This window comes from Sus scrofa, chromosome 9, assembly GCF_000003025.6.
Source record: "Sus scrofa isolate TJ Tabasco breed Duroc chromosome 9, Sscrofa11.1, whole genome shotgun sequence".
NCBI lineage: Eukaryota > Metazoa > Chordata > Mammalia > Artiodactyla > Suidae > Sus > Sus scrofa.
The window spans coordinates 104023171-104045397 of record NC_010451.4 but is presented as its reverse complement, the minus strand read 5'-3'; the positions used below and the strand labels follow the sequence as shown (position 1 = coordinate 104045397).

The 22227-nt window shown below is 39.6% G+C and overlaps 1 long non-coding RNA gene across 1 annotated transcript in view; it reads left to right on the top strand.

Annotated features, from left to right (window-relative positions):
* Positions 754-22227, top strand: part of LOC102161420 — a 49291-nt gene continuing 27817 nt past the window's right edge. The window contains exons 1-2 of the long non-coding RNA XR_002335902.1: positions 754-1249; positions 1381-1453. This is a non-coding gene — a long non-coding RNA (uncharacterized LOC102161420). The remainder of the gene's footprint in view (positions 1250-1380; positions 1454-22227) is intronic.

Below are 22227 nucleotides of genomic sequence, written 5' to 3'. Positions count from 1 at the left end.
GATATAATGGCTATAAAAGAAAAATGTCATTGTTTTTAACTGGCAAATTCTGAAATACTTAAGGATAAAATTTATGATGTCTGCAACTTATTTTCAAATGGTTCAACAAGAGAGAAATATTTTTATACATGTATAAATAAAGCCAAGTTAGCAAAACAATGGTTCAGTGTAAGTGGTGGGCATCTAGTATCCACTCTACTCTTTTTCAACTTTACAAGAAATTTTTTATAAAATAAAATTGGAAAAAAAAGAAAAAAGTCCCCTAAAATTTCATCATTTGTCACACAGTAAATACTACTCTAATCTCATTTATGGGTTGGTTTTGAGAAGCAAGAATAATTTGTAAAATGCTCTACAGGGAGTTCCTGTTGTGGCACAGTGGAAGCAAATCCGACTAGGAACCATGAGGTTGTGGGTTTGATCCCTGGCCTCACTCAGTGGGTTAAGGATCTGGCGTTGCCCTGAGCTGTGGTGTAGGTCACAGACGCGGCTCAGATCTGGCTTGGCTGTGGCCGTGTATAGGCCGGCAGCTGTAGCTCCGATTAAAAGACCCCTAGCCTGGGAACCTTCATATGCCACGGGTACGGCCCTAAAAAGCAAAAAAAAAATAAAAAAATAAAAAAAATTAAAAATAAAATAAAATGCTCTACAGATTTTAGTAATTTCTGTTTTAAAACTGCATTTTTTTAGGGGTTGAGATGTCTGTCATCACTGAATTGTGACAAATGCAAAATTCCCTATTTAATGGTAAGTCAATCTTCTGCCTTCATTATTTTATTTTATAAATTTAAGACAACTTTAGTTTCCTATTCAAATTCTTTTTAGAAAAATTTCAGGGCCACTTAGGGTTAGATGATAAATAGCTAGCAACAATTATTTTGATGGCAGGCTTTATTTTCTAAGCTTCTGGGATAAAAATGTAACAGGACAGTCTTCAGAGAGTGAAAACAGAAACATTAGATTTAGCTAGAAATTCACATCATGGGATTCTTGAGAGGAAGAGATGTAAATGAATAGTAGACATTTTGTAAATAAGATTGATGAGGGGACTGAATCTGGCACTACCAAGAATAGAGAAACCTTAGGCAAAATATTGTATAGACAAATTCCACTTAAGACTGACAAAGCAGCCCTCTTTGTTCTCAGGTCCCTGCCAGGCCATCCACCCCAACCGCTTCCTGCTGACCCTCCAAACACAAAGCTTTCTGTCCTAGGGGGAAGCCTTGGGCCTCTGTGGATACACTTACTGGTAAGACAAAGACAAGTTTTCCACCAAAGACTTTTACCTCTTTCAAGAAGTAAGAAGAGCCTTACAGGGCAACATCTACAGCCCTTGAACATGGAAATATTCACTCCTTCCATTTACCCTCTCATTGTCAGGCTTTGTAGATAAGCACCATCAGGGCAAGAATCCCAGCGATCTTATTCAACTCTCTATGCCATCTGACATAAGGTAAGTGCTCAGTTAATATTGATTGAACAGATGAGCATTGAGTGCCAACTATGTACCATACACTATGTCAGGGATTGGGGTTACTACGATGAATAAGACATGGTCCCCACACTTGAGGAACTTTCAAACTCTTGTGAGAAACAGCCATATACAGATTACTTATAATATTGCAAGTACAATGGAAGAGATATATATGAGGTATTAAGAGATTACCAAAGGTGGGTAGACTTAGGAAAACTTTCCATAGTTGCAGTCTAGAGTTCTATTAGTACTTTTAGTGACAGCAGGGGTGCCTTGTTTATTGAGGACCTTCATCTATTTTAATAGTGTAATTGAAACCCAGAGGCCCAAGTAACCAGTGTCTACATTGATGTGTATATGTTGGACAGTCATTAAGAAACAAAAACATCAACACCTTGGAATGGCCTCTTCCCTTCCCTTTTGGTGAGGCTCAGATATTTTCTGCAAGAAGTGTTCTCTGACAAATCTTGCTCAGGTCCTACTTTCAGTTATGTACTCTTTGTTTTACCAAATTGAACCTACAAATGTGTTGCTTCGAATTACTGTTTGTTGTTTTGTGCATTTGTATGATTTTTCTTACTGGATTTCAAAGAATGAGGGCAACCAGTCCTTCCATTTCTGTTTCAGTCCCTTTTTCCTTCATCACCTGCAGGTGGAACTTTGCCCAAAGCAGTTACTTCATTATGATTGATCAAACATGTTGGCTTATGACTTAACTTGTTGTTACCAAGCACAGCTCAGTGGCACCAGGAGCTCACTTTTCTTTATCACTTGGCTTGAGACCTACTGTGACTTTATCTTTATGGGAGAATTTCTTCTCTGGGGTGGCCAGGCCCCTTCGATTCATCTTTGGTTCAGTAACTGAGTGACCCAGTGAGACATTGAGCAGTCAGACACAACACTCTAAGGCAAGACTTGGACAACATTGGGTTTGTTCTAAGTTCCTCTCCCTCATCTCTCCTCCCTGAGGTGCAGTCTTATTCTTAGCATTTCTTTTTTTTTTTTTTTTTTGTCTTTTTGCCATTTTTTGGACTGCTCCCGCAGCACATGGAGGTTCCCAGGCTAGGGGTCTAATCGGAGCTGTAGCTGCCAGCCTACGCCAGAGCCACAGCAACTCGGGATCCGAGCCACATCTGCAAACTACACCACAGCTCACGGCAATGCCGGCTCCTTAACCCACTGAGCAAGGCCAGGGATCAAACCCGCAACCTCATGGTTCCTAGTCGGATTCGTTAACCACTGCGCCACGACGGGAACTCCTCTTAGCATTTCTAAAACTTACAGCATAGGATGTGAAACTCATTCCCAATATAACAAAGAATTGGAGAGTTTTTAAATGTCTCTTTTCTTAGATTAATTACAATTCAATAACCTGGAAAAGTCTTATGAGTGAAACTCCAACCATGGAATTTCAGATATTACACTACAAGAAAAACAAGTATTTTCTGTCCCACTTAGTTGCCTCACCCATCTCAGCGCCCTTCTTACCTTACAATGAAAGCCAGCATGCTCCCTAGGGCTCACCAGTTCACATCTGAAGTTGGCACTGGTTGTTGCCTTCCTGGTGACAACTTGATATTTTTGTGAAATGAAGTGGTAATTTCATTTCCTGTACCTTGTATGAGGATGCCCAGTGCACAAACTCCATCTAACAGGTTTCTACCAATAATTAGCACTCCATAGGAAACCAGACACAGGGGAGTGAATAGCCTGGAGGAAAAAGCTTCTCTCCCTTGAGTGCTTCCTTTAACAAAAACTTGACACATCCTTCAGCAAGGAGAGCTGAGAGGAAGGAGAAGAAAACTTAATATGCAACTTTCTAGCCTCTGCTGGGAATAAATTGGATGAGTATTAGGATTTGCCAGGATGGTTTGCTAATCATCTCGAGAGAGTAGTTTATAAGTTTAGCATGAATGTAGAGGTACTCTTGTAAGGAGAACCAAGCAGCACAGGTGTTGTCTTTATGATTTACAGTTGTAGTAGTGAGACTCTGCATGCATTTCAGCTGATGTGATCAGAGTCTATCAAGCTCTATGGCTCTGGCGTGAGCTCTGTATAAATCATTTACTGACTCTCCTGGTAATAAAACATCAGAATATAAACATTTCTTTCTTTGGGAGCACACCAGAGAAACATTGTATGTGGCTCTGTAGCTGTATGAGCTGAAATACTGATATTAATCATTGATAAAAAAACTGAGGCCATTATAAAAGTTAACTCATATTTATGTAAGTATTTAAAGTCAGAGAACTGAAATCATAGGTTAGAAGTATGAAATGTCATGAATACTTAAAGTTTCTCTGTGAGATACTGATTAAAAAAAAAAACCCACATCTCAGAATAGTTATTTAGTAATAATAACAAGGTCACTTAGGTTAATTTCTTCCAGATGATAATAATGCTCTACATAAGTGTAGTGTTTTACTCTGTATAAGACAATATATCACAATTATTAAGAATACTGAGGGGAGTTCCCGTCATGGCGCAGCGGAAACAAATCTGACTAGGAACCATGAGGTTGCGGGTTCCATCCCTGGCCTTGCTCAGTGGGTTAAGGATCTGGCATTGCTCTGAGCTATGGTGTAGGCCGGCAGCTACGGCTCCAATTGTACCCCTAGCCTGGGAACCTTCATATGGTGTGGGTGCAGCCCTAAAATGACGAAAAAGACAAAAAAAAAAAAAAAAATACTGAGGAAGTTTCCACTGTGGCTTAGCAAATTAAGAAGCCAGCATAAGGGAGTTCCCGTCGTGGCGCAGTGGTTAACGAATTCGACTAGGAACCATGAGGTTGTGGGTTCGGTCCCTGCCCTTGCTCAGTGGGTTAAGGATCTGGCGTTGTCGTGAGCTGTGGTGTAGGTTGCAGACGCGGCTCAGATCCCGAGTTGCTGTGGCTCTGGCGTAGGCCAGTGGCTACAGCTCCGATTAGACCCCTAGTCTGGGAACCTCCATATGCCGCAGGAGCGGCCCAAAGAAATAGCAAAAAGACAAAAAAAAAAAAAAAAAAAAAGAAGCCAGCATAGTGTTCCTGAGGATGCAGTTTCAATACCTGGCCTCCTTCAGTGGGTTAAGGATCCGGCATTGCCGCAAGCTGCATCAAAGGTCAAAGGTGCAGCTCAGGTCCAGGTTACTGTGGCTGTGATGTAGGCCAGCAGCTGCAGCTCTGATTCAACTCCTAGCCCAGGAACTTCCATATGCTACAGGTATGGCCATAAAAAGAAAGAAAGAAAGAAAAAAGAATACTGATGTTGCTAGTTACTAGTGGTGTGACCTTGGATAAGTTTCTTAGCATGTCTGTGTCTCAGTTTTTTTATCTGTTAAAAAAAAACAAAAACAAAAAAACAAACAAAAAAAACACCTCTTCCTAAGATTGTTGAGGCCTGTGTTAAGACACTTAAAGCACTTAAAATGGTATCTGACACAGAGCAGATACCATTTAGCTCTTAGTATTTCTTTTTTAATAGCCTGCTTTCGTTAGTCACAGTAAGCTTTGCAGCGTTAAAGTGTATTGGTGTGGTAGCCAGCGATTGAACTAGCTTAGGCAGAGTTTGACTCATGGGACTCAAGGAAGGGTTGAACACTCAGTACTGTGGGAAGGTGCCAGGTATATCTAGTGTCTAGCACCTCTGGAGTCAGGACTTGAATGATCCCAAGACATGTTCTTTACTTTTCATTCTGGCCCTTCTGAGATCAGCCAAATTTTTCTCTTAACTGCGGACTGGCCTTCTTCCTGTGGTGTGTAGTGGCTTCTGATTTCAACTTAGGTTTAACCCAAACAGCATCTAACACCGATGAAGAATTGACTGCTTCTGTATATGTTCCCAAATTTGAAAGCCTGGAGAAAAATCCTGATTTACAGAGATTTATACGGATGTAGATGAAGGGCAGGAGGCAGGGTTTTAGAATTATTTTAGATATTCCATGATGATGTTGCCGGGGGGTGGATAGGAGGTCGAAAGTGAAACAAGTTCAAGAACACCAGGGTCAGGAAAAGTGAAAAGTTGATACCATTATACCTGGGAAGATTTCAAAATTTTGTTGTTATAATTCACATACTATAAATTCACCCTTGTAAGGTATACAGTTCAGTGGCTTTTAGAATTCACAAGGTTATGAATCCATCACTGCTGTCTAATTCCAAAACATCTTCTAACCTCCCCTAGAGAAACCTGTTACCCACTAGCAGTTACTTCTCATTTTCTTGTCTCCTAGCCCCTACAAATTACTAATCTCTTTTCTATTTCTATGGATTTGCCTATTCTGGACTTTTCATATAAATGGAATGTATCAGGCTTCTTAGCACAATGTTTTCAAGGTTCATCCATGTTGCAGCAAGGTTTGGTACTTTGTTCCTCCTTATAATTCAACAGTATTCCATTGAATGGATATACCATATTTTGTTTATCCATTCGTTAGTTGCTAAAACATTTGGATTGATTCCATTTTGGGGCTATTATGAATAATGTTGCTCTGAACACTCATGTACAAATTTTTGTGTGCACATGTGGCTTCAATGCTCTTGAGTCTGTACTTATGAGTGTAATTACTGGGGACATGTGGTAACTCAATGTGTGACATTTTGAAGAACTTCCAAACTGTTTTCCAAAGTAGTTGAACCACTTGACATTCCCAACAGCCATATATATGGGGTTCTAGTTTTTCCACAGCTTCACCAACACTTGTAATTGCAGTCTTTTTTGTTATAGCCATCCTAACGTGTGTGAAGTAGTATCTCATTGTGGTTTTGTGTGTGCTTCCCTAATGACTAATGATATTGACCAATTTTTCAATTGCTTATTGGCCATTTGTACATGTACTTTGGAGAAATTTCCTTGTAAGTCCTTTGTTTTTTTTTAAATTGGGCTTTTTATTGTTGAGTTGTAAAAGTTCTTTTTATATTCTGGATACTAGGCTTTTATTAGATATGTGATTTGTAAATATTTTCTTCCACTCTGTGTTGTCTTTCACTTTCTTGATAGTGTCCTTTGAAGCATGAAAGTTTTCAAATTTGATGACATTGAATCAATTTTTTCTGTTAGAGTCTATCTAAGGAACAATTGCCTAGTCTGATTTACCCCATGTTTTCTTTTAAGAATTTCATAGTTTCAGCTTTTATATTTAGGTTTATGATCAATTTTCAGTTAGTTTTTATATATGGTATGAAGTGGGTGGTCAAACTTTATTCTTGTGTATATGAATGCCCAGTCGTCCAAGCACTGTTTGTTGGAAAAAAAAAACTATTCTCCCCATTGAGCTGTTTTGTCATCTTTTTACAAGTCAATTGACAATAAATATCCAGGTTTATTTCTGAACTCTTAATTCTAATCTGTTGATCTATGTGTCTATATTTATTTCAGTACCATAGTCTTGATTACTGTAGTTGTGTAGGAAGATTTGAAATGGGAACTCTGCATACTCTTGACTTTGCTCTTCTTTTTAAAATTTGTTTTGGAAGCCAGATGAGATTTTTCATAAGGATTGCATTGAATCTGTAGAAAAACTGTCATTTTAAAAATGTCAAGTGGAGTTCCCGTCGTGGCGCAGTGGTTAACAAATCCGACCGGGAACCATGAGGTTGCGGGTTCGGTCCCTGCCCTTGCTCAGTGGGTTGACGACCTGGCGTTGCCGTGAGCTGTGGTGTAGGTCGCAGACATGGTTCGGATCCCGAGCTGCTGTGGCTCTGGCGTAGGCCAGTGGCTGCAGCTCCAATTTGACCCCTAGCCTGGGAACCTCCATATGCCGTGGGAGCGGCCCAAGAAATATCAAAAAGACAAAAAAAAAAAAAAAAAAAAAGTCAAGTGTTCCAATCCATAAACATGGGATGCCTTTCTCTTCGCTTATTAGGTCATTTTAAATTTCTATCAAAATATTTTGTAGTTTAAAGTATACAAGTCTTTCCCCCCTTCAGTAAATTTATTCCTAAGTATTTTATTCTTTCTGATGTATTGTAAATGGATTGTTTTCTTAAATTTTTTTCCAGATTGTTGATTTCTGGTACGTAGAAATACAACTGATTTTTGCATATTGAATTTGTATCCTGCAGCCTTGCTGAACTCATGTATTATCTCTCATAGTTTTTTTATGTGTATGAATTCTTTAGGATTTTTCTCTTTACAAAATCACATCATCTGTGTGATCTAAAATAGTTTTACTTATTTTTTTTTCCCAGTCTGATTGCCTATTATGTCTTTTTATTGCCTGATTTCCATGGTAGGATATACTATTTACTACATTTTACAGATGGGAAAAAATGTGATTCCAGGAAGTTACATAGCTTCTTAAGGTTTCTATGTATTTAGGCAGCTTGGTTTTTAATCCTGATTCTGATAGTGACTTGCTGTATGTCTGGTTATTTCCTTGGACCTGCATTTACCATCTGTAAACTTTAGGCACTGAACAAAACAAGTTAATAAACATATAATTACAAGTAGTGTTAATTGCTATAAAAGTAGGAATGTGGTGCTATGGTAGGAGAATAATACCAGTGTGTGTTAGGGAAAATATACCCACTTTCAACAGACATTTTAGAACAAGCCTCTAAGGTTTCACCCACAACCTAAAGTTTGAGAAGGAGGCTTTCATTTAAAGTCCCTCTCAGGCAGAAGAAACAGTATTTGTGAAGATCAAAGGCAGAAAAGATTTTGACTATCTCTGCCACCCGACTGAAACGTGCTGAAGGCAAGAAAACGTCTGTTTTGACTCATCAGTGATCAGAGCCTAACACCTGAATGTTGTAGGTGTTCAGGAAGTAATTGTTGAGTGAATGGATGATGGAATGGAGTGATGAATCAGGTAATATGTAAAATTCCTTTGAGTTCTGAAACAATTTTTTTTTCAGTGGTTGGAGCCAGGTTTCTGACTTCAAATTTACTGAAATTTCATAATTTTGTTTCAGCTTATCTTATTATGCTCAGTAGCTCATTATCAGGTTGAGGGTATCTTGGAGCTCTGGTTGCTGTGCTGCCTTACAGTTGCTCAGCCTACCTCTGAGAATCTGGGGGAATGGTTCTGGTCTTTCGTAACTGTCATAGAGTTGCCGAGGGCTGAGAGAATGGGTGATAATGGTATTTGGGTAAGGGGTCAAAGGGAAGCACATGGAAGGTGCTTACAGCCTTGGTGTCAAGGTGGAGTTTTTCTGGTTCAGCTCTGCTCTTGCTTGTAACCCCAGTTTCTCAACTAGAGTCCTAGCCTGACAATACAGTCTCCATCTGACTGGGTTCTCTGCACATCTATTTCCAGTCTTAGGGTCTGACCCCTGGCTTTCTGACATTCACCACTTGTCTTCTCATGTGTGTAAATTAATAAATTAGTGCTCCCAGAGTCTCCTGGGGACACCTTATCTATGACCAAGGACCACCCATAGAGGACTCTTCCTGGCTAAGGCTGTGGCTCTGACTACCTGTATTATAAATGGAGGTGACTGACAATTTGACATGCCATTTGTTCTTTTTTATTTTATTTTATTTTATTTTGTCTTTTTGCTATTTCTTTGGGCTGCTCCCACGGCTTATGGAGGTTCCCAGGCTAGGGGTCTAATCGGAGCTGTAGCTGCCAGCCTACACCAGAGCCACAACAATGCGGGATCCGAGCCGCGTCTGCAACCTACACCACAGCTCACGGCAACGCCGGATCGTTAACCCACTGAGCAAGGCCAGGGATCAAACCCGAAACCTCATGGTTCCTAGTCGGATTCGTTAACCACTGCGCCACGACGGGAACTCTCCATTTGTTCTTTATTATGACTAACTCTAAGTTTTCTCTTCCTCCTCACTATTTTCAATAAGGAATTTCCTTCCTCCTTTAGTGAAAGGAGGTGGAATCAGATGTACAGAACTGAGTTGGTTGTCCTCTTAATTACACTGTTGCATCATCAATCCATGCAAGGCCATCATTTGCTTTCTTTTATTTGATCATTTTTCTGCTTTCATTCTTTTTTTTTTCTTTTTTTGCACTTTTTAGGGTCGCACCTGCAGCATGTGGAAATTCCTAGACTAGGGGTCAAATTGGAGCTGCAGCTGCCAGCCTGCATGACCACAGCCACAGCAGCGCTGGATCCGAGCTGCATCTGCGATCCTCACCACAGCTCATGATAATACTGGGTCCTCAACCCACTGAGTGAGGCCAGGGATCAGACCCTCATCCTCATGGATACCAATTGTGTTTGTTACTGCTGAGCCACAATAGGAATTCCCCCTGCTCTCATTCTTTCTCCTCATTCCCATTCCTTCCTTTAAACACCTTACTGGTGTTTGTATGTATGCTTTTCCAAACTATTCATAATGTATTTAGATATGTGTGCCTCAGAGAAAAAAAATATATATGTAATAGCTTTGGTGCATGAGTTTTCAAAGGCAGTGAATGTTCTTGTGCTCTGAACTAATTTGCTGGGACTGCCATAACAAAATACCACAGATTGGATGGCTTACACTGCCCTTAATATCACAAAAATATTCTCCTCTATTTATCATTTTAGCTTTATATTATTGGCTCCATGGTTATATCTCTCATATTTATAACTTTAACAAATTTGGAGCTTTTTTGTGTGCGTAGTCAGTATGGGCTAGTTGATTTGCAATACTCATCTTCCTATTATTCCTTAGGCACAGAGCCTTAGTTTTTAGATGAGCATATTGCTACCCATAACCAAGACTACATTTTCCAGACTTCCTTCTATATGACTTAGTTCTCAGCAATTATATATAAATAAAAGTACAAGGGAAACTCTTCACAGTGGAAGAGGAAGTCCCTATTTTTCCTCCTTTGATTCTATCTGCCATTATAACTCACTCAAATTTCTCCTGAACTGCTAAAATGATGGCTGAAGTATCAGCAACAGTATTGAGCCATGGAGGGACCTGAGGATGGATGCCATATGCTAAGGCTGGCAGAGCAGAAAGATAAGAAGGCTTTGACAATACTGTGGAATAGCAACATCAGCCCTGCATCCCACCTCTGGACTTCACTTGCAGGAGAGAGAAATAAGCTCCTACCTTGTTAAAGCCACTGTCACTTTTTTGGTTTTATATACAGCAAAACTAATACTAATCTCTACAAAGCAGAGAATCAACCTTATTTTTCTCCATATAGTGAGCCTGAAAATTAGAGAGCTAATCTACAAATGATTCATCCTTTCCTTACTAGTTGTAGTGTACCTCTGTCATGCTATCAAATTCTTTTTTTTTTTTTTTTTTTTTTTGTCGTTTGTTGTTGTTGTTGTTGTTGCTATTTCTTGGGCCGCTCCCGCGGCATATGGAGGTTCCTAGGCTAGGGGTCCAATCGGAGCTGTAGCCACCAGCCTACGCCAGAGCCACAGCAACTCGGGATCCGAGCCACATCTGCAACCTACACCACAGCTCACGGCAACGCCGGATCCTTAACCCACTGAGCAAGGGCAGGGACCGAACCCGCAACCTCATGGTTCCTAGTCGGATTCGTTAACCACTGCGCTACAACGGGAACTCCCTGTCATGCTATCAAATTCTTATATGTTATTGAATCTATCTGTTGCTGGAATCCCCACCCTGTTCTGTTTTATCTGTTTCTGCACCAGAAAATAGATGTAAAATTTTTATCAAGTGCTTTTTTTCCATTTACTAAAACCATCATATGATTTTTGTCATTTAACTATGTCTGTGAGGTCAATTTAAACATATCTGTTGTAAACAACTCAGTGCTGGATATTACCCCAGTGTTCGATCTAAAAGTTTGGAGGTTATTCAATGAGTTATTTTCTTTACCTTGATTTATGATTTACAGAAATGCTTCTTTTTTTGTTACTTTCTACCTATCTTCCATTGGATAGATTAATTTTTTCTTCTGGTATTTGAATGTTAAACATCTATTCCTGTTCTTATGATAGTCGATCCTAATTTATTCAGTCGTTGTTAATACTTATTTTTCTCCATAGATATCTAAAGATTGCCAGAAACTTTGTTTCCCTGAAAAGAAGATAGAAACTTTAGCATACCATCTTTCCTTTTCCTTGACACCTACCACCCTGTGTGCATGCACACACACTCATGCAACTGCTTTCCCCAGCTATGAGTGTCAAATAAAATTTTAGTTCTCAATTGTTATGGATATACTTTTTTTGTTTATCCTGGCCAAGATTTAATTAAACAAAAATAAGTCTTACTATGTTCTTTATTTATCCTTCCTTCTCATATCCTTTGCTTCCTCCTATCCTAATTTCTCTTCTTGCGGGAATACATAGTATGAGAATTCTTTCAAAGAGCGTGTTGGTGTGGTAAACTTTCTGAAAGTATTTTTATTCCATTATTCCATTTAAATGATAGATTAGTTGGTTATAAAGTGAAAGGTTGAAAATTTTTGCTTCAGTGATTTGAAGAGATTATAAATATCCATCTTACATATAATTTTGATGTTGAGGAACCAGGCTTCCTTTTCTTTTTCTTTGATGTTTTAAAAATTATTATAATGTGTTTAGCATGGGTGTTTACTTCTGAGCCCTGTTTCAGCATTATAAACCCTTCATTCTTGAGTCTTGGCTGTTTCTTTAATTCTGGGAGACTCTTGGTCATTATTTCCTAAAAAAGTTCTTGTTTTCATTTAATTATTATCTGCATCTGGCATAGATGCTATACATCTGCATAGATGCTAATGTTTCTTTCATTTCTTTTAACTTCTGTTTCATTTTTCTCATTTCTTTATCACTTCCTAATACCTTTTGAAAGGGTCTCTTGACCTGGTCTTCTAGCTCACTAATTTGTTCTTTGATTAAAATCATGCTTCCATTTAACTCATTTATTGTATTATTCTCTATCACAATATGTTCAGTTGCCTGTTTTTCCTAATTGCTTTCCTTTGCCTCATGTTTCTAATATTCCTCCTTATAGCTCTTTAAAATTTTTACCTGTTATATGAATTCTGCTTTTTCCGTGCAAATCTTTCATTATTTGATTTCATCTTATAATGTTTGTGCTTGTAAAATATATCATTATTTGTGTTCTGGAGGTCTTGTCTTTCTTTGCCTCTCCAGATCAACTCACCATCTTTTCCCCCCTGCTCAGTATCCCTAAGACTGACCTATACAAACAGTATCAACAGGTTCCCTTGACCTCTGGTTTCCTGTTGGGTTCAGCCACTGGGAAGAACAAGCAGGAGAATGGTGAGAAGGGAGAATATGAGGTCAAGTCAATGTATTCTCTCTCTTCACTCCCTGTGGTGTTGGCTGGCTCCTTAGCTGAAGACCGGAATCCCAACTTCCTCCTTGTGATCCAAACACCTCTTAAATCCTTTCTAGCACCTAAGTACTACTATGTGCTGCCCATGTAACTATAAATAATCTTATTATTAGAGTTTTCTCAAATTATCAAGTTGAATATGCTACCATTTCCTGCTTGAACCGTAGCTAATATATTCTAATGGTATCTACCTGGAGAGAGGGCAGAATCTTATTAGGTCCTGTCTAGCATTTCTTCAGGTGAGTTAGAAGATGGGGAGTGCGGTATCAAGTGATTTTGGGGAAGTGCCCCATGGTGGAGAGACTGTCATGCTGAAATCCAGGATTAAGCTACCCTTGCATCATCCCTTCCACCCTGGGAATTCAGTTCTTTTCCCAGGAACTGTTAAAATTGTGGGGTACTTGGAGGAAGAGGAGGTTGCTAAGGTGCTTCCCCACTCATCTGCATTTTTGCTATCTGTTCTTTAACTCTGCAGCTTCCAGAGCTGCTAGGATATTATCTCAATGGCTCTGTGTTTGTGGCGGAGAAGGCAATGATCTGCTCAGGGGAATGTTGGGGAGAGAAAAGAACACACTAGGGGGATTGCCTTAGCTGCCAGCCATTTGGGGTTTTAGAGCATGCCTCATCATCTACCCAACCCTAGACCCAAACATCTTCCATTTCTCAGAGAGTTTCTTGTAGTTTTTGATTTGTTTCCTTTTTTTTTTTTTTTTTCCTCCAAAAGTTTAGAGCCAGCTCTGAGCTCTTCTTCAGCTTCTCTTGGGTATGGGGAAGGAAATTGTCAGTGGAGTCCTTTGGACTTATAATTGAACATGATTGCTCAAACAGATACCTATATTTTGTTAGCATCAACATTCCGATTCACTAGGGTGATAATTATTTGCCCAAGGAAGCCTCTCAACTGCCGTTGATTCCTTAGGCTCATAATAAACAAGGTCAACCTTCAGAGGTCACCCAATCCATCGTCTCGGAAAATCTGCACTCAGCACAATCACAAAGGGACAAATAGGAAATCTGCCCAAGAGCAAAAGATCGGGCCTCATGTTCTATGGTTATTATACCTACACTGTCCTGAATATTGTAGTGGATGTTCTGATGTACCACCCAGTCCCCCATTAGGAATGAGGGATTATTATTCCAGCTGTTGGGTGTGCTTCTGGCTGATAGTTTTCAACTGTCAACCCTTTTGGGGGGATTGCCTTAGCTGAAGAGGTAAGAGGAGATAGGATGATGAGAAGATGCTGCTGTTGCTGCTGCCAGTGTAAGGGAGGAATCAAAGAACTATTAAGCAAAATTTCCACCTTTGAGTAGCTCCCAGTCTTGTTAGGAAGACAACTCATAAATAGGAAGAACCATAAGTGAGAATACAAAACCATATGTGGTAAACCACAGGGCAACAGTTACAGTAATTTTGGAATTTGGAGGAAAACTCATGAGGTTCTTTTGGGCAAGGGTTGTGGTGGAAGATTCTGTATGTAGGAGGGATTGTAAGGAGTCTTGAGGCTGGGTGAAATTAGCTAGGATATGTTGCAAATATGATTGATCTAGAGATTTCTTAACTATCAGATAGTGTCTGTCTTATTTCAAATAAGATTGCTAAATGTTTGAGAGAATTCAACACCACATGACCATGAGAGTACTAAAAGAATGGCTGAATTTTATTTGAAAAGTGCCTCACACAACCCTACGAGATCGCTATTATTATTGTACCTACCTTCCCAGGAAGAAGGTAAGGCACAGGTTGGGTAAGTGACTTGCTAAGGATTACACAGTTAGTAGGTGGTTGTGTTGGGATCCAAGTCCAAGCAGTCTGAAGGAAAGCGTGTGTTTCCCTACTGTGTTTCTGAGGCAGGTATTTCTTTCCTCTGAGACACCAGAAGGAGAATCAGATTGAATCCGTTTATGAAGTGATCGTTATGGATAAGCTACTACAGCTATGGGAAGAGGCGCTTGTTTATCATATTTCATCTTTTTTGCAGCTCCAGTCACATCACAAGTAAGTGAAACAGGTGCTCATTAGACCTCCAGGCTAATTGCTGTAAGAGGTGAAGAAGATGAACAATCCTAAATGTTCATTACAGAAACCTGGCTATGCTTTCTATTCATGTGCAGTTCATTAACCCACGTGTCTTTAAACTGAGTTTTATGAAACAGGCAAATGTTTTTGGGAAGGGCAAAGGAGAGGAAGGTGGTGTATCTTTAAAAAAAAACCACGAAGAACAAAAACAGAAGTAATAGAAAATTATCCCTTGCCCTTCCTTTCCTTTTATAGCAATAGCCGATGCACGTATGCACAGACTGCCTTAGTGTCTATAGTGAAAGTTAATAAAAGAGACTTTGTTTTGGAGATGAGACAATACCTTACCTGATAGCTGACCTGTCTTAAGTTCAGCTTTTGTGGCTTTATGGAACAGAGAACGTGCGGTATTGTGAGATGTCTGAACAGAGCCCAATTGGCTTTTAAAACATGGGGAGAGTTACAAGTTGTTTCAAGGGTTTCCTGAAATCACTGATTCCTTTTAATGACTCTTCTTTCGAAAAGTGTCTGCTGTCATTCACTTGTAGGTAAACATGGGTTCAAAGTTCTGATTCCCCTAGGATTAATCATTTTCTTCTTTATCTGTATCAGAGTTCTTTGATATGGCAAAACTCCGTTTTTCAGTTGAACTTACTGTATATTTAGATTTCAATCAATAACAATAAATATTGACTTGAAAGGTCATTGCTTACTTAAGGGAAAAGGGTTACTGTTAGAAAATTCCCATTTGCCAACTTTTTACTGTACCTCTTTCCATGGAAGAGGTTTATTTAAAAAATCTTGTTCAGAAATTAACACAACATTGTAAAGCAACTATACTTTAATAAAATCTTTTTAAAAAATCTTACTAACCTGAGAAAGGAAAGTTTGGTCAAAAATCCTTCACTGTTTCACTTTATTATTTCAAGATATTTGGGGGAACTTTTCTGATTTTACATTGGTTTTTACAAGCACAGTTTGGAATCACAAACACTTAAGCCGACTAGTGGTTCTATACTTTTTTATTGCCTAATATTGAGCAAGATACGAACTTCATAAAAGGAGATATTGACAAGAACTATATTTTACGGTGGTTTTGAGATTCAAAGGATAAAATGAATATAAAGAATTTAGTTCAGTGCCTATCACATAAGTGCTTGATAAATATTAGCTACTAATGCTTTATAATATTTAAAAACAGGGTGTTCCTATTGTGGCTCAGTGGAAATGAACCCAACTAGTATCCATGCAGGTGTGGGTTCAGTCCCTGGCCCCACTCAGTGGATTAAGGATCCAATGTTACTGTGAGCTGTGGTGTAGGTCATAGATGCAGCCGGGTCCCAGGTTGTTTCGACTGTGGTGTAGGCTGGCAGCTGCAGCTCTGATTTGACCCCTGCCCTGGAAACTTCCATATGATTCAGGTGTGGCCCTAAAAAGCAAAAAAAAAAAAAAAAAAAAAAAAAAAAAAGAGAGAGAGAGAGAGGAGGTTGAAATTTTGAATAATATTATCTTCCTTTAGTGAGAATTTACTTTTACTTTTGGAATTTAACCTTGATCTTGGTCTAGAGATCATTTTATAACCAGGAATGATTAAAAGTTGGATGTCAGTATCTGGCAGGGCTAGTCTATTTCCAGTTTACCTGTACTCATAGTGTATATCCCTTTGAGGTCCCAACTCACCTCTAGAAATAGGTTCCTTCTGTATGGAAAGCTTTGAACTTCAGTATTTGTCCCAGAACTGTGTCTGCTTGAAGTTCTCAGCTTCTCATCTGCTGCTTCTAAGAATGTCATCTCTCTTGAAAGGATAATGGCACCAAATGCCATACTCACCTTTTTGGGCTTCCTCTCTGTCCCTAAGATGTTAACTGCTTTGCAGTATATGTGTGTGTGTGTGTGTGTGTGTGTGTGTGTATTTTCGAGATTTTCTAGTTCTCAGTGGGGAGTTTGGTCTAAACAACTAATTCTTGATGGCTAAAAAGTAGACCTTCTAGCCCAGAGAATTTTAAGCTAATAGAACAATCTTATCTCAAATTATTTGCTAATTGGTTTAGCAAACACAGACCTATGTCTGGAATTCTTGTGGCAGATTTGTGAGATTAAAAAAAAAAATTGTTTAAAGTTCCCACTGTGGCACAGTGGAAATGAATCTGATTAGTATCCATAAGGATGCTAGTTCAATCCCTGGCCTCGCTCAATGGGTTGGGAATCCAGCATTACTGTGAGCTGTGGTATAGGTCGGAAATGTGGCTCGGATCCCATGTTGCTGTGGCTGTGGTGTTATCCAGTTGTGGATAAGTGATGCAGATTTTGGTACTTGTACCTGATTTTGGTTCTGCTGCCATAAGAAAACCCCAAAACATGTCATCAGATTTGGCATCTCCTGGTTCATTGTAGCTGAAAGGGACACAAGGAGAATGTTAGTGAAAATCTAAAGGAGCTTGAGAAGAGTGTTAGCAGAAGTCTAAACCCGCTCTGTCCCCTATCCCCAGCCAAGAAAACTGTCTGTAAGGGCCTAAAGGAGAAAAAGAGTAAAAATAGCTAGAAGCTAGAGAGTAGGGTTCCCTTATTATACGGTGGCAGAATATGGAAAATGGAAAATATAATAAATTTGATGATGAGCAAGAGACATTTCCATGAAGAGATTGGTTGGTTCTGCTTGGGTTTTTAACTACTGACTGTGAAATGGGAGAGGAGAGATGAACCAAAAATGAATCGTGGTAGGAGAATTCTAAGACAGTTCCCACAGTCTCTGTGTCTTGGTGTTGCATCCATGATCAGGTTACATAATGTGGCAGAAGACATTTTGCAGATATGATTAATGTTAACTCTGAGTTAATGAAAAGAAGATTATCCTAGTGGGATTGACCTAGTCAAGTGAGTACTTACAAGGGAATGGTCTCTTTCTGTGAAGGGACTTGAAGTGTGAGAGGGCTCTGGAAGGGCCACATGATAAGGACCTGACAGTGTCCTGTAAGAGCTGAAAGCAGAAGGAAACGGAGACCTCAGGTATGTAGTCCAAGGAGATGACTTCTGCTGTCAACTGAAGGGGCTTGGTAGCAGATCTTTCTCCAGTTGCGCCTCCAGATGGGAACAGCGAGCTGATTTCATCTGAAAGTGAAACCCTGAGTAAAGGACCCAGCTAAAAATATGCTCTGAGATAGTCAGTTTGTGTTGCTTTAAGCTACTAAGTTTGTGATAATTTGTTGCACAGAAATAAAAAACCCATACAGTAATTGTTCAATTTCAAGGAAAATTTGAAGAAATATAAAGAAACCAGGACTTTTTAGATTTGAACTTAGAATATGCCTTTTCTCAATCTGTTAAGATGGCAAACCATTCTCAAATTAAAAAGCAGCTCCCAGGGAAAGATCAAATCTAGGATGGGCCTTTAAGATCCTCTTTTAGAACCTCAGAATGATGTAAGACAGCACCTCAGAGACTCTCAAACAGGCAAAAGTTTTTCTAAAGATCTTAAAGCATGCCTTACAGACTCTGTTATGCAATAGGACTTTTTTGAATCTTAAGGGATTGTCACACAGCAGCTTCATAAGGACTCCAAGGTAGAAGAAAGATTATTTTAAAGGGATTTGAGGTTGTGGCTTTCTTAAAAGGACTGAAACAATTCATAGAGAACTCACAGAATGTTTAAGAGAATTGCTTGCTGTCCGCTTAAACTAAGAATCAAAAACAACAGAGAATCTTCCCTGAGGAGCAGAACTGGGCTCCCACAAGAAGTTAACATGGGCCTACCTGTTTTCCAGAATTACTATGGACCAGTGACTCCTACATGCCATTCCTTCTACTTTCCCCCTTTTCCAGCTTTAGTCTTTGAGTCAGCTTCCTGGCTTCCAATCCTGTCTCTCCTCCATGGTGGCCAGGGGCAAAACGAAGCCAAAGCAGCTTATATCCTGCATGGAAGCCCATGGTCTCTGAAGGATCCATGCTTCTGTGAGGGAAAGCAGCTTTTGACACAGATTTCTCCAAACAAAAGAAGAGCAAAGTTGGATAGGAGGGGACTGACCAGCTAGCTCCTCCTTGTTTTGCCTTCAGCACTTCCCATCCTTCTTGTCATCAAGTACATATACGTGGGCATGAGAATGTGTGCAAGCATGTGTGTATGCATGTGTTCAGGTGTCTTTGGGTGTCTTTTCAAGAAGACCTTCAAGCAACTCTCCCATAACCTCTTTTACCCAAACTGATATATGTCCTTTTCTCTGTAGAAAAACTTCCTTTGCCACTTGGTAACCAAATCATTTCCCTGGTTTAAAAAACAAACAAACAGACAAACAAATAAACAGATTTCTCTTTTGTCAAACACGGGGCACCTACAAAGGAAGATGCTCATATTGGACACTGCCCAGGTCCTGTTTTATTAATCCCTCAGCATGGCATCGCCATGGTCAGTCACTTAGTGACGACCCCTGGATCTTCCAGATGTGGCCACTGAACTCCTAGGATATCCTCATTAGTGTAGGTCCAGCTTCTGAGCAGACAGAGAGAAAAAGCAAGAAAAAAATTCTGTTACTCAGGCACATATCTCTGAGACTCTTTATAAAAGAAAACAGGGGCTGGTCAAATTGCATAATTCTACCCCCTACAACCCCACCCAAATGTGTGGACTTTCTTAAATTGAAAGAACCGAAGAAGAAAGTTGTCTAAAGTGGGCTGCACGTGTTTTTTCCTTTCCTGAGGGAAAACCTGTTGGACTTTGGGTTTCACCACTCATAAATTATCAAGTGATTTCTCACTTATGGCATAAATATCAGTCTGGTCGGTATATGCATCCACACATCAGCTGAGACTGAAGAGAGCTAAATTTACAAAACATTAAATCAATAAGCATGTGTGAATGGGTAAACAGCGTGATATCCTTAACTTAATAAGGCCACGGCATTGCTGTTAATCATGTTTTGCAACTTCTGAAGTTTTTTTTTCCTTCTAATTTTATAGTGTTGCTAGAAGCCTAGATGAGTTAGGTCCTTTTTTCAGAAGAAGAGCACAATGTACTTCAAAATAGGAAATGAGAAATATTCCCAAGGAGATGAAACCATCATAATGTCCACAGGGCAGCAACCATTGCAAGACATTGTATTTACAAGGAAAAAAAAAAATAACTACAGTGCATTTTCCTTGTTGTTTAAACTAAGGAGAAACTCTGGAACCAACAAGGCTACCAGATGTCTCTTGGAAAAATACCAGTGTTCCAGATGGGGAATGGAGAAAGATAGAGGAACAAATGAATAAAAATAGCATTTCTCCCCCCTCCTCTGTTTTAGGTCTCCCCTAAAACCATGTCTCTACACTCACAAGAAAACACAATCTCCTCACATTAAAAAATATCCTTCTGGGAGTTCTGTCATGGTGCAGCAGAAACTAATCTGACTAGGAATCGTGAGGTTGCAGGTTCGATCCCTGGCCTTGTTCAGTGGGTTAAGGATCCTGTGTTGACGTGAGCTCTGGCTTGGTCTGGTGTTGCTGTTCCTGTGGCGTAGGCCGGCAGCTGTAGCTCTGATTCAATCCCTAGCCTGGGAACCTCCATATGCCGCTGGTGTGGCCCTGAAAAAAAGACGAAAAGACACACACAAAAATCCTTCTGGAGAGAAGTACCTGTCCCTGCCATCGGCTCTCCTTTTACATTACTAGACAAATGTCATTACAGGCTACACTGGAGTATTTGAACTGCATTATTTATTAATGCCCAGAACTTTTCTCAAGGACAGTGTACTAGAGGGAACCACCAGCAGTTGAGAGATTTCATCTGGTGGAAGGCATTGCTGACTACTACATATTGGTGGGAGCTATAGTCCTAAACAGTTCTGTGTAAATGTGAAGAAGGACAATAGTATAGAAAGAACTGAGCTGCCAAGCAAACTCAGAGGGTCTCTGAACTTGGAGTTGGCGGGGATAGATGTGAGAGTCAGAAGGGAGCTGCAAAACATGGCATTAACCGGCATTCTGCAAATCCATGGAGCAAACGTGCCTAAGAGAAGGCTACTGGTATATTCTGGCCTCTCTGTTCGTTCACCTGATCAGCACATGGACCACCTCTTAACCACTTGCTCTAAATTAAGTCCTCTGTGTTGATGCCTTCTACTCCATCTCTACCACCGTTATCACACAAACATCGCTCCTAGGCAGCTTTTCTACTCAGGGATGAGAGAAAATGAGCAAGAAAATGTGCTAACATTTGCAACAGGAGAAAATCCATATTTTCTACCCAGAAAGAATAATCTAGTCCATGTTTACATGTGAATGGACAACAAATCAAATGAAGAAATCCAGAATCATGAAACCAAAAGTCAGAAATAAAGATAATATCAGATCCCTAATAAATATGATGTAATTTAGGAAAGAGAATAGAAAAAGAAAAACAAAACTGAAATTATGTTTTCAAAGAGATTCAAAATGTATTTTAAAGGGCCTATATATTTTTTTTAATTTACAAAATATCTCTGAAGGATTCATAAGAAATTAGTAACAAGGTTGTCTTAAGGGCTGGGAACTGGGAACTGGGTCACTGCACTGTTTTAGCATTTTGAGTTTTGTGCCAGAACCATGTGTTACTATTTAAATTAATAAATTAATAAAATAGTGTATCCATAAATTAAGAACGAAGTGCTATAGGAAAGGAGCAATCTGAATAAGAGGGAGCTCTTAGAAAGCAAACAACTTTCTGACAAAATAATAGAAGAGTTGGGATAAAGAGTAAATACACAAAGGGTCAGCAAATTTCGCAGGTATGAGGTTCGTGAATAGAAAACAAGGAAAAAAGATATTATCAACGAAATGAGAAGAAAATTTCTCAGGGCTAAAAAGACATGAATCTTTGGATTGAAATTAGCTTTTTCTCTTTTCTTTCTAAAAGATAACAGGAGTTCCTGTTGTGGCTCTGCAGTTAAGAACCTGACTAGCATCCATGAGGATGTGGGTTTGATCCCTGGCCTCACTCAGTGGGTTAAGGATCTGGCATGTCTGCAAGCTGCACTGTAGGTTGCAGATACAGCTTGGACCCAGTGTTGATGTGGTTGTGGTATAGGCCTAGGCCGGGACTTCTGCTGTCCACAGGTGCGGCTGTAAAAAGAAAAAAATGGGGGGTGGGATTGTAGAGTGCAAAAAATGGTGGCATTATCTTGGGTGCACATTAAAAAGAAATCCAGGAGAAGAGTTATGTAGCAGGCCTGGAAAGCAATTGGCCTAAATTAGAAGGGGCTCCTACAAGAATGTATTTAGTGGTAGCCAAAAGGGAACAGTATTAAAGCTGTTACCTATATCAGACAAAATATCATTATATCTTTTCCTCTGATTGATGCATCTGACCAAAAAAGCAGTTTCAACTCAACTCTGCCTAGCCTGTGTCTGCACATCAGGAGCTGTTCAGGACGGGGAACAACTGCAGCTGGGATGACAGGACCACACATCTCACAGATGCCCTCAGTACTGGCTACCAGTGCTGTTGTGCTTAATTTCCATTCCCTCTCTCCCATCCAGCCATTTTGCACTATCTTCTTTGTCCCCAAACCTCATACATTTTTAAC